The 13,444-nt window shown below is 37.8% G+C and overlaps 1 non-coding gene across 1 annotated transcript; it reads right to left on the bottom strand.

Annotated features, from left to right (window-relative positions):
- Nucleotides 1-3,603: 3,603 nt before the first annotated feature.
- LOC121207798 (small nucleolar RNA R71) lies at nt 3,604-3,710 on the bottom strand. The gene has a single exon (XR_005902923.1). It is a non-coding gene; the product is annotated as a small nucleolar RNA R71 (small nucleolar RNA).
- Between the last annotated feature and the right edge of the window lie 9,734 nt (nt 3,711-13,444).

Here is a 13,444-nt window from a genome sequence, read left to right as displayed (position 1 = left end):
CTCTTGATCTATAATACCAAATTAATTTATTTAATACACACATTCATCAAAACAGCCCCTAATACGAACTTTGAAAAAATTACCATTTTGCCCTTAAACTTTCACATATTTACACTTTTGCCCCAAGGCTCGTAAATTAAACCTCATCCTATTTTCTTATGTTTTATGACATGCTGATCATTTTTCCCTTCTATAGCAACATCAAATTCACACTCTAACATGTACTTATGAATATTAAGTATTTTTACCGATAATGTCATTTTACTTGTTTTTACGAAAAATCACTTAGCAAAAGTTGTTTAACACAATCTCAAACTTCATATTCTACCATAAAACATCAAAATTCATACATATCATCCATGAGTAAAATTTTAAATATAAACCCTAGCTCAAAATATTGGTAGAAATAGTTAAACCGAGCTACAAGGATTTCAAAAATGTAAAGAACATTAAAAACGGGCATAGAAATCACTTACAATCAAGACTTAAAAGTGTTGAAACCCTAGCTATGGTGGAGAGCAAAATTTGACAGCAACTTATGGAGAAGATGATCATTTTTGTGTTATTTTTCCTATTTTATTTCATTTAATATTCAAATGACCAAAATGCCATTCCTTACTAAACTTTCAAAAATTCCATCCATGTCCAATTTTTGTCCATAAACTTAGAAATTGGTAAAATTTCTATTTAAGACCTCCTAATTAATATTTCAAAGAAATTTCATACTAGAAACTTCTAGAATGCAAGTTTTGTAACTTATTCAATTTAGTCCCTAACTTCAAATTAAGCACTTTATGCATAGAATTTCTTCACGAAATTTTCACACAATCATGCAATCATATCATAGACCTCAAAATAATCATAAAATAATTATTTCTATCTCAAATTTGTGGTCCCAAAACCACTATTCTGATTATGCCTTAATTCGGGATACCACAGTGTGTCCTTTGTATATTCTTAAGAAATGCAAGTCAATATGCTCACACAGCCCAGCACACGGGCGTGTGACTTGGCCATGTGACCTAAGTCAGAGAGTTACACGGGTACAGACATGGGCTGGCCACGGCCGTGCGTCCCTATTTCGAATGCCTACATGGCCTGAGATAGGTATGTCTCCTGAATGTGTGAATCACACGGCCGTATGACCCCTGCAGTGTTGAAAATTTTAAATATTTTTGAAAAATTCTAAGTTTCCAATTTTTTCCCGACTTGTTTCTAATATATATTTCGGGTCTCGAGGGATCGTTTAAGGGATAATATATATGATTTTGATCGGTTTATTATGAGTATTGATATGTCATGAAATGTTTGAAATTTATGTCTGATTGATCCGTAAACTCTGGTAATGCTCTGTAACCTTGTTCTAGAAACGGATACGGGTTAGGGGTGTTACAACAAATATAAAATAAATTTATATAACGAATATACTTATTAAAATTTCGTATTAAAATTAAAATTTGATTTAGGGTAAAAGAAAAAATTATATATTATTAAAAATATAAAAACTCAAAAACATTCACATAGTCATATTTTGAAAATAAAATAACTTTTTTTAAGTAACTCTATGCAAGATAGGGGTGTTTAAAGTTCAGTTAAAATCGAATTAATCGACCGAACCGATCTAATTTGGTTAATCAATCGGTGGCCAAATTTAGTTCGGTTAGAAGTCGGTTAATGATTATTTAGAATTTCGATTATCAGTTAATTTAATTTGAAATTGGGTAATTGACCGAATTAACCAATTAACCAAAATATTTGTTGTTTTCAAGACTTATGTAGTATTTCTAATGTCTCATTTGTTATTTTCACCTCCATTTAAAGTTTTTTAAACTATTAAATAAAAGAAAATGAACCTTATTAATGTATTTTTTTAATATGTTTTATACTAATTTAAATTAAAAATATGTAAAATTCAATTAATTCAGTTAACCGGCCGAATTAACTGAAATATTTTAGTTCGGTTAATATATTTGAAAAAAATAGTTTTGTTAATAATTAAAAAATTTTACATTTCGAATAATTTGATCCAAATATTAACCGAATCCACCGTTTACCAAATTCATAAATTTCATTTTTTTTATTTCTATGAATGATAGGCCATAAGAGTAACATGTTTTTAATCCAATTCTTGATGTGTTTTTGGATGATTTATTATGTGAATAAGTGAATTTGATACTCCTAATCCTTTAAATTCATGTTTCTATACTTAGGTGAGCATCAGAGAGTGAAAGGAGCAAAAAATGAGCTAAAATCGGGCAAAAAGCGCTGTTTCCAGGATCCACACGGGCTGGCCCTATGCCCATGTGCCAGCCCGTGTCGATTTCAAACCTTGCTTCTCTTTTACGCCGAAAAACCCAATTTTTAGGGTTTCTGAGCATTCTAAAGTTTATAAATACATATTAGAATAGGACTAAAGGAGAACACGCAGAGAAGAAGGAAGAATTTACTTGAAGAATGTCTTCGGATCAACCCAGAAGCAGGATCTCCTTCAAGATTGAAGATCTCCAGTCAACTTCTCTAAAAGTTTTTGGGTTTCTTTATGTTTTGTTGTTTTCCTAATTTTGAGATGTTTTCCTGCCAAAGTATGAATTAAATTCCCTAGATACCTAGAGAATATGAAACCTATGATGGATCTTGTTCTTTAATTTTCTGAATTCCATGATAAATACTTGATTTCTTGATCTCAATTATGTGTACTTGTTCTATGTTTTAATGTTTTCAGGATATTAATTCCTGATTGATGTGCTTATTTCAGTGGAGTAAAAGTCCCTGTTCGATATTAATCCCTGTATTTTTAGTCCTCGTGGATACGATATTCCCTACTCACCAACTATACTATTATTCGATAGGTGTGCTTGCCATTTTCATGATTATAATTAGTTAAGTGAATCATCATCAAGTTTTTGGCATCGTTGCTGGGGACTAAGATATTAGGAACACTAAATTTTTTCTAATTTAGCCAAGTTTTTACTTTTATTGCATTTTATTTTTGTTTTTAGTTTAATTTTGTTTTCTAATTTTTCTTTTATTTGCTTCTGGCAAGTACCTTTAGTATATGACTAGAAGAACCCCATCAGGACCTCTCGTATTTGACAGTGAGATCAAAAGTACAGCTCATAGAAACCATAGAGAAGCAAGGTAGAATTGACAAAGGATAGTGGAAAAGCAGGAGGACATCATTAATATTACTGAGGAGATGGCTAAAAATCAAAATAATCAACTACCTCCTGTAGTTGCCGCAAATCCTGCTCCTCGTACTATGTACGATTATGCTAAGCCCAATTGAGTATTGTGAGACCTGCTATTCATACGAATAACTTCAAACTGAAGCCGAACACCATTCAGATGATCAAACAATTTGTTCAGTTCGATGGTTTGCAAGATGAAGATCTAAATACTCATTTGGCCAGATTTTTGGAATTCTACGACACTTTCAAGATAAATGGTGTTTCTGACAATGCCATTCGGCTACGGTTGTTTCCATTCTCATTGAAAAATTAGGCCAAACAGTGGTTGAACTCCCTACTACGAAGTTCTATCACTACATAGGAGCAAATGACCTAAAAAATTTTATTAAAGTATTTTCCACCGGCTAAGACAGCCAAGCTAAGGAATGATATCTCTTCCTTCGTGCAAATGGATTTAGAGACTCTATATGATGCATGGGAGAGGTATAAGGATTTATTAAGAAGGTCCCCTTACCATGGGTTACCTCTATGGCTACAGGTTCAAACCTTCTACAACGGTTTGAACCCCTCGACTAGGTGCAGCCGTCGGCAATACTCTGAACAATAAAACACCGGAAGTGACTTATGAGTTTATAGAGGAGATGTCACTGAATAGTTATCTGTGGCAAGTTATGAGGACAAAGCCGATGAAAGCAGCTAGTGTTTTTAAAGTAGATGCGGTCACCATGTTGTTGAATAAGGTAGAATAAAAAGATTGATGGTTTATATAGTTCTATGCAAGTACTTCTGATAATGAAGTGCGATACAAATGGAAGAGGGATGAACAATCCAGAATGTCTGTCCTACAGCCCTAGCACAGAGAACGAACAAGTCAACTATATGGGTAATAATTCTAGATCTGAGAATAATCCCTGTAGTAACACTTATAATGCAAGTCTGAGGAACCATCCTAATTTTTCTTGGGGTGGTCAAGGAAATCAGAGACCACAACCCCCTCCAAGCTTCCAACAACCATACCAGCAAGAGAACAAGCTGAACCTTGAGGAGATGCTGATGAAGTTTATTTCGGTGTTAGAAACTCGCTTCCAAAATACCAAATCGCACTTAAAAATCGACAAGCATCAATTCAAGGACTCAAGAACCAGATAGGAAAGCTTGCTAAGATGATTTCAGAAAGACCACAAGGTAGCTTGCCTACCAACACCGAAACTAACCCAAGAGAGCAACTTCATGCAATTATGGTTTGAGATGCAGAAGGGTTAGTTGAACCAGAACCAGAACTAAGGCAAGAAAGTGTGGTAAGTCAAGGTAAGGTTGAGGTGAGCCATAATGAGCAAAAACCGGTAAGTAAGGAGTATAAACCTTGAGTTCCGTAACCCATTGTGACAAAGAAAGACCACATAAATGAACAATTTGTAACAACCTAATTTTGGGCCTAGCCAGAACAGTGGTTTCAAGACCACAAATTTAAACTTAAAGAAATAATTTAATTATTATTTTGGTGTTATAGCATGATTATGTCAATGCATGAAAAAATTGGTGAAGTAATTTTAGTGTTTGTGAGCTTAATTGCGACAAAAAACTAAATCGCATAAAGGGAAAAAGTTGTGATTTGCTAGCAAATAGTGTTAAATGGCCATGGATTATAAAGTAGGGGTATTTAAAGTGAAAATAGACCTTAGGATGGTGCTTGGCCAGTCATGAGACAAGGAAATTAAAATAGTCAAATGTTAGGTGAAGTTTGGTGACTTATTTGGCCAAATGTGTTGACTTAATTGAATACTTGACTCATTTTGTATAAGGCCATGAAAAATGGATGATATTTAAAGTTACTATATGAATGCAAGAAAACCTTTCATGAATGTGAAATTGTTGGTGTGGTTGAATAAATGAAATGTATATAGATCTTAGTTATGGTTGCTTGGTTGAGAAATCATGTTATGTTAGATTTTGGAATGAGGAATGGTGTTAGATTGTGTTTCAGGGTGATGAAGGGCTTGGTATGTAACACCCTAAACCCGACCCGAGCATTATGTCTGAATCTGACGTGCCACATTGAACTGTTTTAGCGAAAACCTTGTTTTCATTGAAAACCCTTCTTTAAAATGATACACCTCAATTGCTTTGTAAAATCACTTTTCAGTTGCCGAAGCTTTGTTTTAAACATTTAATTTAAATGTAACTTGTCATTTAAAAATTTAGTTGCGGAAACGTAGTATTTAAAAAAAACAGTTATGGTTTAACGTTCTACTTCTAATAAATATAAAGCATAAAAATGATAGTAATCCTAATTTGAAATATTAGCCAGAGGAAAGACCTTGTTACAACCCAAATCAAATAGAAATAATTTAAAATCAAAATATTAAAAATTACATAAAGACTAAGTCTAAACTTTTTATGCTAGTTGGCCATCTCCGAGTCCCTCCATCCGTCGAACCGCCTACTGAGGATCACCTGAAAAATTTAAAAGGAGAGGGTGAGTTTCGAAAACTCAGTGTGTACAACCCTCAACGAGTATAAAGCAATCATCAGTCATTTTGAGCCTGAGCCCAATTCAATAACAGTGGCCTTTGGGCCTTAGCCCATGTTAGCCTCAGTTGGGCCGAAGCCCACATCGCAACAATATCACAATAATATCATACGTGCAATGCTATGCAACCCACCCCAATAATCCAACCACTACACACTAACTCCGTTCCTCGGTACACATCATGTGAGGATATAAATATTGACCCACCCAACCGATACACATCAATGGTAGCCCAATTGCTATACAACCTTCATTGCAGCAAGCTGCCAATCATATATTAGGCTTAATAGTCGTCGGTGGATCCACGGTTGTCAAGCAACCATGCAATCCTCATATACTTCCTCCGTTCCATAATTCCCAACCCATATGCAACCTAAACAGAATATCATATGAATGCATATGAATGCAGCAGGTATACATGTAACATTCACAATCTTACATTCCACACATAGGGGTATTTTAGTCATTTTCGCCCTTAGGGCCATTTCAGTAATTTTCCTTTATTACGGGTTTTTACTTACCTTAGCCCCTTAACAAATCCCCGTTAGCTAAGATGAACGGATACTATGCACCAGGTAGGATTCCAGAGAAGAGGAGGTGAGTCATTGAGACCGCTTAAGTACCAAGCTCTCCCTAGATCCAATCCTAGACATGCATATATTCATTGCCACACCATAACCCTATGACTTGTCCACAGTCTCAATAAATTAATTAAGTTTTATGCAGTCATCAAATACTAAGCCGCAAACCCCTTACAAACCCAAATAAGTCCATATACATGCTTATGGCCCACTAGGTCCAATCTCATTCATATGGCCCATTAGGCCCAAATCACATCTATATGCCCACTAGGCTTAATCACTTTTACAGTCATGCTCACATACGATTTTCCATCACATAGCATCAATTATCAATTTTTGTCTATTATGGGCCCAATAGCCCATCGGGCCCATTTAGCCCATGCTGGCCCAGTTGGCCAATTCATAGCCCAAGTCCATGGAATCGTCCATGGGGCCTTAGATAACCTATCGATTTCCCTCTTACGAGTGTTCGCGCACTCACAAGACTACCATAGCTAAACTTTTGGCTTTTCGGCATTTCAGCTTTTCAGCATTTTGGTTTTTCAAGATTTGCTGATCTACTTGTGTGTGTGCAGTGTATGTACACACATTCAGCTTTATATCAAGCTATCATAGGGTAGAAGTACACACCTTATAACTTGGAGTACTAAGTATTCATAATCGCCTGAACCTATATTCAACATTATACTCCATCAGTCACATCCCATTAATTCAACATAAATCCACTACTTACTGAAGAACAACTTATACTTGCCTTGACTAGATTGATCGGCTGCGATTTGCCTATATAACTCGAAATCTGACGTAGTCCCCCTTCCACATCTAGGTGGAAAGTCCCAAATGGCTGATACTTTACGTCACTTAAACTTGGGAGCCTCTATCCCAACCTCTCTGCTAGAACCCCTTTTTCCATCAACTAATACTTATCCAGCGATCACACTCTTGAATGAGAGGGAAAAGAGAAATAAATGGAGAAACCATGGGTTAACAAAAGTATTGGAAAGGATAAAGGAAAATCGACTTTTAAGAGTGTAGAAATGAAAGAACTTAGAAATATTTAACAAAAGCCAAAAAAGATCTAATTCACCTACCGATTGCGAGATCGCTTGCTAACAAGAAATCAAACCCCTAAAGTGTATGACTCGACTTTTAAATGAAAAAGAAACAGTCGGCTATGTTGAAGAGGGAAGAGGTTGATTCGATTAAAATAGGGAAGAAAACATCAAGAGTTTGGCTTAAAGAAAAGAGGAGATGATATGCAACTGAAGCACACAAAAACAACAAATGCCCTTACTTGCCCATACAACACACATATATATACTAAAAAAATAATTAAATAAATAAATAAAAATACAAACCTATCATCCCCAATTGACTTAAACTCGTCCAGTTAAATTCCTTTCGATTTTTCCAATTTTTATCATTATCATATCCACAATTAATCCTCATCCTAATCCCCTTGATTTTATCCAACAATTCCAATTTGAATTGCATTCAAATTGCTTCCACCGAATAGCAATCCTTCCCTGCGTTGAGTAACAAAATTAAACTCCCTTTTGCGCATACCACTACTCAAACTCTAGCCCTCCAACTTCCCAACACGCTGCTAGCCACTGCACCACATCCTATCTTGGGCTACCATTCGGTCAAAATTAACTATAAGGCTTATATGCCTAAGCCTCAGTTTTCTTAAAGAATAAAAATTTTAAACTTTTCTAGGCCTGGGATTTGAACCTGCAACCTCTCATATCCATAGCATGCTTCTCACCACTGCCCCGTAGACGCTCTTGTGCCATATTCCATCCCTAACCATTTTTAAGGCCTATTAACTTTCAACCAGGTTATCCTAAAAATATTTGCTACCATTTAGATTCAAACCCCTATTCTCTTGACTACGCTATACGTCCCTTGCCACTACGGCATCTACCTTATTTGTGTCGTTCTTCCTCCCCAATTAATTATAAAGTCTTTCTGCCAACCTCCAGGTTGTCTGAAAAAAAAACCCACAACTGTTGCTCATACCGCGACTTGAACCCAGCACCTCTCCTTACTCCTAACACCATCATACCACTGGGCCAAGCGCATCTTTTGTGTTGAATTTCCAGCAAACATATTTATAAGGCCTAAACGCTTGCTTCCCTACTAATCACATGCGCAATAAAAAATTTTTGCCAAGGCCAAGACTCGAACCTTGGACTTCCTGCTTACTACCAACACCTTTTGCCACTAGGCCAAGCGTTTCCTTGTGTCAGATTTTACAAGGTCTTATTAATAAGCCTTCCACCTAATGCTCAGGGTCCTTTAGAAAAAAAATGCAAAATTTTGCTAAAACCCTATATCAAACCCAGAACTTTTCCCACATTACCAACCCTTCCTAAATCACTTAACAATTAGATTAAACATGCAATTATAAAATATTTAAACATATTTCATTTATTTAAGCCGCCTTCTAACCGATCCTAAACTCAAGGCCCATTACTTCTAAGCCCAAAATTCAGGGTGTTACGTGGTAGATAGCCTTATATCGTCCACATAAGTAGACACACGGGTGTGTGTCTAGGCCGTGTGTGACATACGGTCAACCTCATGGGCGTGTTGTTCGGCCGTGTATTCCCTGCACCTTGAATTTGCAAGTCAGTATGCATGGTAGTAAACACACGGGCAGAGACACGATCGTGTGTCTCAACCGTGTGGAGGACACGACCTCTGGCCACGGGCATGTGCGTTGGCTGTATGCCCCTAAATTGTTGCTGATGTCAGAAACAGAATGTTAAGGTTTTTAGATATGAGCTAGAACACCAGCGTGTCATGGCCATGCTAGGGACATGGGCCATGAACACGGACGTGTGTCAAGCCGTGTGAAAACCTCTGTAGGTTCAAATTTAGAATTTAATTCGCATGGGCTCGGGGCACAAGTGTGTCCCTTTGTGCTTAGGCTATGTGAACCACATGGGCCTTCAGCACAGCCATGTCATAATGGCCACACGAGCGTGTGCCCTGCTTCAAGTGACATTTTTCAAAGTTTTCAAAGATGTTGGGATTAATCCCAGGCTATTTCCAAAACGTGATTTCAGTCTCATAGGCTCATATTAAGAACTTTTAGATTAAAAGAGAAAACTTTTAAGTTTAGCCTAGTTTTCATAACTCGAAAATGATTGTATAGATGCGGTTAAGTCATGTAATGCCTCGTGTCCAGTTAAAGAAAAGAGAAGAGCTGACATCGAGTCTCATGACTCAAATAAAAGACAGGTCGAGAAATCCCATCAAACTTTATCCAAGAGATCGAAAGAGTTTCCTACTTAATCAAACGCGTCAGTAGGATTCTCGAGCAAAAGCAAGAATAAGCAGTATGCGGTAACAAAAGCCCAAACCACATCAATCGCGAGTGTTGGTATTTCTCGCCCTAATAGACCAGAATGTTCATAGTATGGTAGACATCATTTCGGTGAGTGCCGAGGTACTGAAAGGGGCTATTTTAAATGTGGGTCGTTGGACCATTTTATTCATAGTTGTCCCAAAATGGTCGAGAAAGATAAGGATCAAAGCATGAGATCGGGTAACGCTCCTTCAAGGGGCAGTCACATAAGAACCTTGGAAATGGGGCTAGCAGTAGAGGCACGCCTAAAGATGCTGCTGTGAGGTCTGAGGGTAGAACGCCTGCAAAGACTTATGCTATACATGCCCGTGAAGAGACAGAGTCTCCCGATGTGATTACGGGTACCTTTTCTATCCATGATATATCTGTTGTTGCTTTAATTGATCCGGTGTCTACCCAATCTTCCATTTGTATGGAATTGATACCCCGTATGAACATCCTAGTCGAGTCCACTGAATTTGTGGTAAAAGTGTCGAACCCTTTAGGCAGACATGTGTTAGTTGACCATGTGTGTAGAAATTGTTCTTTGACAATGAGAGGTCATTATTTTCCAGCTAACTTGATGTTACTGTCGTTTAATGAATTTGATGTAATCCTTGGGATGGATTGGTTGACTTCTCATAGTGTTGTAATGGACTGTGGGAGAAAGTGATTGAGTTGAAGTGTGAAAGCAGGGATGTCCTTCGAGTTGAATCGAGTAGAATGGATAGCTTGCCTGTGGTGATATCGTCCATGCCAGCAGTGAGATATTTGAGAAAAGGATATAAAGCTTATCTTGCTTTTGTATTAAATACTCAAGTATCTGAATTGAAGATCAAGTCAGTACCAATGGTTTGTGAGTTCACAGATGTATTTTCGAAGGAATTGCTGGGACTGCCCCCAGTGAGAGAAGTTGAATTTGGAATTAAGTTAGTCCCTGGTATGGCACTATCTCAATTTCTCCGTATCAGATGGCTCCGACAGAATTAAAGGAGTTGAAAGTACAACTACAAGAACTAACGGATAAGGGTTTTGCGAGACCGAGCTATTCTCTGTAGGGTGCTCCAGTGCTCTTTGTAAAAAAGAAAGACAGGTTGATGAGGTTATGTATAGATTACAGACAGCTCAATAAGGTGACAGTGAAAAACAAGTATCCCTTGCCAAGGTTCAACGATCTGTTTGACCAATTGAAAGGAGACACCGTGTTTTCCAAGATAGACTTGAGGTCCGGTGTTATTACCAACTTAGAGTAAAGGAGCATGATGTACCAAAAATCGAGTTTAGGATGAGGTATAGGCATTACGAGTTTCTTATCATGCCCTTCGGTTTAACAAATACCCCTGCTGTATTTATGGACTTAATGAACTGCATTTTCTGACCATATTTGGATAAGTTCGTCATCATTTTTATCAATGACATATTGGTTTTATTCACGTGATGAGAGTGAGCACGCGAAACATTTGAGGATAGTTTTACAAACCTTAATAGATAAGCAGTTGTATGCCAAGTTGAGTAAAAGTGAATTTTGGCTACGAGAGGTCAGATTCTTGGGACACATTGTGTTAAGTGACGAGATCAGAGTTAACCCGAGTAAGATCTCGGCTATCGTTGAGTGGAAACCACCGAGGAGTGTGTCAGAGATACGAAGCTTTCTGGGTTTGGCTGGGTCTTACAGAAGATTTGTAAATAGATTCTCGATGATAGCTACTCTGATGATAAGGTTGTTACAGAAAGATGTCAAGTTTGAATGGACAGAAAAATGCCAGTAGAGTTTTGAGAAACTAAAGACCTTGTTAATTGAAGCTCCAATTTTAGTGCAACCAGAACCAGGAAAAGAATTCGTAGGGTATAGCGATGCCTCCTTAAATGGATTGGGATGTGTGCTCATGCAAGAAGGCAAAGTGATAGCGTATGCCTCGAGACAACTTAAGTCGCATGAGAAAAATTACCTGACCTATGATTTAGAGTTGGCCGCCATCGTGTCCGTGTTGAAAATTTGGATACACCATTCATATAGCGAGAGATACCGAGTATGTACTGATCATTAGAGTTCAAAATATTCGATGACTCAAAAGGAGCTAAATTTACGGCAACGAAGATGGTTGGAGTTGATAAAGAATTACGAGTTGGTGATTGACTACCACTTCGAGAAGGTGAATGTAGTCACCGATGCATTGAGTAGGAAATCATTATTCGCCTTGAGGGCTATGAATACTCAATTATCCGTGACTGATGATGGTTCGATTCTAGCTGAGATGAGAGCTAAACCGATGTTCCTTCAAGAGATTCGTGAAGTTTAGAAAGGTGATAAGGATTTGCAAGCTAAAATTGCTCAATGTGAGATGGGAAATGAATTAGAATTTCCTATTAATATCGACGGTTGTATAATGTACCGAGACAAGATTTGTGTGCCTAAGGACGATGAGCTTGTTCAAAAGATTTTGAGAAAGGCACATAGTGGTTGCTTGTCTATCCATCCGAGTAGTGTGAAAATGTATAACGACTTGAAGAAAATGTACTGGTAGTCGGGGATGAAAAGAAACATTTCTGAGTTTGTTTCTAAGTGTCTAGTTTGTCAGCAAGTAAAGGCTGAACACCAAGTACCTTTGGGTTTGCTTCAACCGTAATGGTTGTCAAATGGAAATGGGACCGGGTAACTATGGATTTTGTATTAGGATTGCCGTTGACACCAAGGAAAAAGGATTCCGTTTGGGTTGTTGTTGATAGGCTTACCAAGACAGCACATTTTATACCGGTGTATACCAACTATTCCCTTGAGAAATTGGTTGATTTGTATGTTTCTGAGATCGTGAGACTTCACGGAGTGCCCTTGCCGATTATCTCAAATAAGGATCCGAGGTTTACCTCGCGATTTTGGAAAAAGTTGCAAGAGGCATTGGGAACAAAACTAAATTTTAGTATGGCATTTAACCCGTAAACCGACGGTCAGTCGGAGAGAGTAATTCAGGTCCTTGAATACATGTTGCATTGTTGTGCCCTCGAGTTCCAAGGCAGTTGGGAAAGATATCTACCGCTAGTCGAATTCACTTACACCAATAGCTATCAGCCAAGTTTGAAAATGGAACCTTATCAGGCCTTGTATAGGCGTAAGTGTCGAACACCCTTGTATTGGACCAAGCTGAGAAAGAATCAGATTTACGGGGTCGATTTGGTCAAAAAGACCGAAGATAAGGTTAAGGTGATTCGTAACTGCTTAAGAGCCGCTTCAGATAGACAGAAATCTTACGCATATTTGAAATGAAAAGAGTTCCAGTTTCAATTCGGTGATAAGGTGTTCTTGAAAGTATCCCCGTGGAGGAAGGTCCTTAGATTCGGTAGAAAGGGCAAGCTGAGTCCTCGTTTCATAGGACCTTATGAGATTACTGAGAGAGTAGGACATGTTGCCTACCAATTGGCTTTGCACTCAGAGTCGGAAAAGATTCACAACGTGTTTCATGTGTCCATGTTATGTAGATATAGATCGAATCCTTCACATGTGATCAGGCCAACTGAGGTTGAGATTCAGCCAGATATGACTATGGCGAAGAGCTGGTTAAGATTGTGGCTCGAGAGATTAAACAGTTGAGGAATAAAAGTATAGCAATTGTGAAATTTTTGTGGCATAAACATGGAGCCGATGAAGCCACGTGGGAACCCGAGGAGATCATGAGAGATCAATACCCAAACTTATTCACCGGTAAGATTTTCAGGGACGAAAATCCCTAAGAGGGAGAACTGTAATAGCCTGATTTTGGGCCTAGTTGGAACAGTAGTTTTGAGACCACAAATC

The sequence above is a fragment of the Gossypium hirsutum genome, chromosome A01, assembly GCF_007990345.1.
Source record: "Gossypium hirsutum isolate 1008001.06 chromosome A01, Gossypium_hirsutum_v2.1, whole genome shotgun sequence".
Taxonomy (NCBI): domain Eukaryota; kingdom Viridiplantae; phylum Streptophyta; class Magnoliopsida; order Malvales; family Malvaceae; genus Gossypium; species Gossypium hirsutum.
Note: the sequence above shows the minus strand (reverse complement) of the source record. Positions and strands in the feature narration are given on the sequence as shown.